Below are 4734 nucleotides of genomic sequence, written 5' to 3'. Positions count from 1 at the left end.
CGACCTCAGAGCAGGCGAGATTACCCGCTGAATTTAAGCATATTATTAAGCGGAGGAAAAGAAACTAACCAGGATTTCCTTAGTAGCGGCGAGCGAACAGGAAAGAGCCCAGCACCGAATCCCGCGGTTCCGCCGCAGGGAAATGTGGTGTTTGGGAGGATCCGCTTATCCCGAGGTGCCGCGTCGCGTCCAAGTCCATCTTGAATGGGGCCACTTACCCGTAGAGGGTGCCAGGCCCGTAGCGACCGGTGCGCGCCTCGGGAGGATCTCTCCTTAGAGTCGGGTTGCTTGAGAGTGCAGCTCTAAGTGGGTGGTAAACTCCATCTAAGGCTAAATACGACCACGAGACCGATAGCGAACAAGTACCGTGAGGGAAAGTTGAAAAGAACTTTGAAGAGAGAGTTCAAGAGTACGTGAAACCGTTCAGGGGTAAACCTAAGAAACCCAAAAGATCGAACGGGGAGATTCATCGTCAGCGGCGCTGGCTTCGCGTCGGTCGGCGATGTCCCGCGGAGTCCTTGCGGCTCGCGCGCGGGCACGCTACCGTGCGCCGATGTCCGGCGCTCGTCGTCGTGCACTTCTCCCCAAGTAGAACGTCGCGACCCGCTGGGTGTCGGTCTACGGCCCGGGTGCGGTGTCTGTCGCGTCGCCGGTAAAACGGCACGCGACAAACCCTCGGTCGCCCGGCCGGCTGCTCGGCGGTACGCGCAAGGTATCAGGCCGCACTATTCACGGTGCGTCGAGACCGTCGCAAGCGCGCGCCACGGTACTCGGAGGTTACGGACTTCGCGCCGTCCCCGGTCCTGGCCCGCTGTTGGTTACAGTACGGTACACCTTCGACAGGCCTGCGAACGTCTCCCGCGGTCTCGCGGGAGACCGATACCGGTCGGCGACGCTACTGCTTTGGGTACTCTTAGGACCCGTCTTGAAACACGGACCAAGGAGTCTAACATGTACGCGAGTCATTGGGACTTGTCGCGAGACCTAAAGGCGTAATGAAAGTGAAGGTCGGCCCTGGCCGTCGACCTAGGGAGGATGGGCCGCGTCGCGATGCGGCCTCGCACTCCCGGGGCGTCTCGTTCTCATCGCGAGAAGAGGCGCACCCAGAGCGTACACGTTGGGACCCGAAAGATGGTGAACTATGCCTGGTCAGGACGAAGTCAGGGGAAACCCTGATGGAGGTCCGTAGCGATTCTGACGTGCAAATCGATCGTCGGAACTGGGTATAGGGGCGAAAGACTAATCGAACCATCTAGTAGCTGGTTCCCTCCGAAGTTTCCCTCAGGATAGCTGGCACTCGGCCGTTCCGCACGGAACGCGCGCGAGTCTCATCTAATAAAGCAAATGATTAGAGGCCTTGGGGCCGAAACGACCTCAACCTATTCTCAAACTTTAAATGGGTGAGATCTCTGGCTTTCTTAAATTATGAAGCCACGAGCATCTTCGGATCAGAGTGCCAAGTGGGCCATTTTTGGTAAGCAGAACTGGCGCTGTGGGATGAACCAAACGCAGAGTTAAGGCGCCCAACTCGACGCTCATGGGACACCATGAAAGGCGTTGGTTGCTTAAGACAGCAGGACGGTGGCCATGGAAGTCGGAATCCGCTAAGGAGTGTGTAACAACTCACCTGCCGAAGCAACTAGCCCTGAAAATGGATGGCGCTGAAGCGTCGAGCCTATACTCTGCCGTCAGCGGCAAGTGGGGCGGCAACCGGGAGCGGGCGTTAGTCTTCTCTCGCGTCGTCACGAAGCCCTGACGAGTAGGAGGGTCGCGACGGTGAGCGCAGAAGGGTCTGGGCGCGAGCCTGCCTGGAGCCGCCGTCGGTGCAGATCTTGGTGGTAGTAGCAAATACTCCAGCGAGGCCCTGGAGGACTGACGTGGAGAAGGGTTTCGTGTGAACAGCCGTTGCACACGAGTCAGTCGATCCTAAGCCCTAGGAGAAATCCTATGTCAATGACGGCGTACAATATACTCGAGTGTCGAGAAATAATAATAAATATTATACGAAGGACACACGCCCGTCGGGCGAAAGGGAATCCGGTTCCTATTCCGGAACCCGGCAGCGGAACCGCATACAATTCGGGCCCTCGTAAGAGTGTTCGTCGGGGTAACCCAAAATGACCTGGAGACGCCGTCGGGAGATCCGGGAAGAGTTTTCTTTTCTGTATAAGCGTTCGAGTTCCCTGGAAACCTCTAGCAGGGAGATAGGGTTTGGAACGCGAAGAGCACCGCAGTTGCGGCGGTGTCCGGATCTTCCCCTCGGACCTTGAAAATCCAGGAGAGGGCCACGTGGAGGTGTCGCGCCGGTTCGTACCCATATCCGCAGCAGGTCTCCAAGGTAAAGAGCCTCTAGTCGATAGAATAATGTAGGTAAGGGAAGTCGGCAAATTGGATCCGTAACTTCGGAATAAGGATTGGCTCTGAGGAGCGGGGCGTGTCGGGCTTGGTCGGGAAGCGGGTCTGGCTGACGTGCCGGGCCTGGGCGAGGTGAACGGTCGGCGTTCTCGCGCCGGTCCCGGGATCCGAGCTCGGTCCCGTGCCTTGGCCTCCCGCGGATCTTCCTTGCTGCGAGGCTTCCGTGGCGGCGCGAGCCGTCGTGGTCGTCCTCTTCGGCCGCCATTCAACGCTCAGCTCAGAACTGGCACGGACTAGGGGAATCCGACTGTCTAATTAAAACAAAGCATTGCGATGGCCCTCGCGGGTGTTGACGCAATGTGATTTCTGCCCAGTGCTCTGAATGTCAACGTGAAGAAATTCAAGCAAGCGCGGGTAAACGGGCGACCGATCACAGTTTACCCTTAAAACGACAATGGAAGGATAAAGCGATCCCAGGTTCTGGGCAAAGCGTCCGGCCTTGTCGTAGCGGCGATCGGCAGCGTAGCCTAATAGCGAGGTACGCGACGGTTACCCGTCTAACGTTGTCGGGGTTGCTGATGGTGGCGAATGCGTGGCCGAGTCGACTGATCTGGCGCTGAGAATGCACAGTTCGGGGTCCGAGGCATGCTGAAGCTGTCATACATGCGACTTAGACTAACACCGGGTAGTGAGGGAGGTAGGGAGCCCCACCGGGAGGCTACCGGTGCCCTACCAATTGGTGTCGGACTCTCACGGGCGTGGAAGCTAGGGCGCCTGGCGCAGTGTGTGTCTCGTGGAGAAATTTCATGTGTACGCATTCCCTTAAGCATTTGGGAAGCCCTCTGGGCTATCCCAGCCCATCCATTGCACGGTTGGACGTAAATATGATTCGGCCTGCGTGGATCGGTGCCTTGCTACCTGGGGCGTCACACACAGGTACAATAAAGAGAGTAGGAATGGTGGACCGCGTCCATGTGACGCAAAACCTAACCTATTCCATAGTCAATTGTGTTGCGTGGTGAAACCGCGCCCCTACGTCTGAAGGATCTGCTTGTCCTGGCGTACGTAATACGCAGTGTATGTGCGCTGTAAGGGGGAAATCCCAGGTGTGGATCCCGATTCTAGCGGAAGGGGAGTAACCGCGATGTAGCCGCCCGGCACCGCTGGGGGCGCTTACTGGGGGGGCTAACCGCCCCCCCAGACCCCCCGGTGCGGTCGTAACTATGACTCTCTTAAGGTAGCCAAATGCCTCGTCATCTAATTAGTGACGCGCATGAATGGATTAACGAGATTCCCACTGTCCCTATCTACTATAATACAAGAATGTTTTGCGAGAGTATAAGGAGAAAATGCGAAGAGTGAAAGAGGAGAATTGGAAGCGATTTGTGTGTGAGACTGGGAACTCGGATCCATGGAGTGATGTGTATAAGGTGTGCATGGGAAAGCGTGACAGAGGTAAGATTGAGTGGCATAAAAGTGGGTGATAGAATGACGAGCACATGGAAAGAGAGTGTGGATGCGTTAATGGAGAGATTCTTCCCGGCAGCGCGGACGAGCGTGGAGATGGAGGCGGGAGGAGGCGTGAGTGAGGAAGAAAGGCAGTTTGAATGGAGCGAAGTGGATGTGGCGGTGAAATCGATGAAAGTGGGAAAGGCACCTGGTATGGATGGAGTAAGTACGGAGATGTTGCGAGCGATTTGGCGTGCTGTCCCGGTATGGATGAAGAGGATGTATGATGTATGCCTGAGTACAGCGTGTTTCCCCCCGGCGTGGAAGACTGCGCGGGTGGTTGTTCTGTTAAAGTCCCCTGAGAAACCTAGGTCGGACCCTGGGTCGTACAGGCCCATTTGCCTGCTGTCCGTGCTGGGGAAAGTGTTGGAGCGAATGATGGTTGGAAGACTTGAGCGAATGATGTGTGGAAGAATGTGTGACGCCCAGTACGGATTTGTTAGGAACCGGTCGACCGAGGATGCGTGGAATCGAGTGCATGAATGGGTGAATGGGTCGGAGAGAAAGTACGTGATAGGAGTGTTCGTGGATTTTAAGGGAGCGTTTGACAACCTAGAGTGGGAATGTGTGATCAAGAAACTGCGTGAAGTTGAATGTGAAGAGATTGAATTGTGGAAGAGCTACTTCAGCGGCAGGCGTGTATGTATGACGGGTGCATGTGATACAGTGTGGAAGGAAGTACAGCGTGGCTGCCCGCAGGGCTCCATCTGCGGCCCATTTATATGGAACCTAATGATGGATGAACTGTTGTGGCGGCTACGCGAGAATGAATGTAAGGTGGTTGCGTACGCGGATGACCTGCTGTTGGTTGTAGAAGGACAGAGCCGAGCGGAGTTGGAGAGAAAGGGCACGGAGTGGATGGGAATGGTG

At 56.2% G+C, this 4734-nt stretch overlaps 1 pseudogene; it reads left to right on the top strand.

Moving 5' to 3' along the window:
- Nucleotides 1-4734, top strand: part of LOC146720730 (large subunit ribosomal RNA) — a 7385-nt pseudogene continuing 2651 nt past the window's right edge.

The sequence above is a fragment of the Nylanderia fulva genome, unplaced genomic scaffold (genome assembly GCF_048542155.1).
Source record: "Nylanderia fulva isolate GAGA-0341 unplaced genomic scaffold, ASM4854215v1 Scaffold624, whole genome shotgun sequence".
Taxonomy (NCBI): domain Eukaryota; kingdom Metazoa; phylum Arthropoda; class Insecta; order Hymenoptera; family Formicidae; genus Nylanderia; species Nylanderia fulva.
Note: the sequence above shows the minus strand (reverse complement) of the source record. Positions and strands in the feature narration are given on the sequence as shown.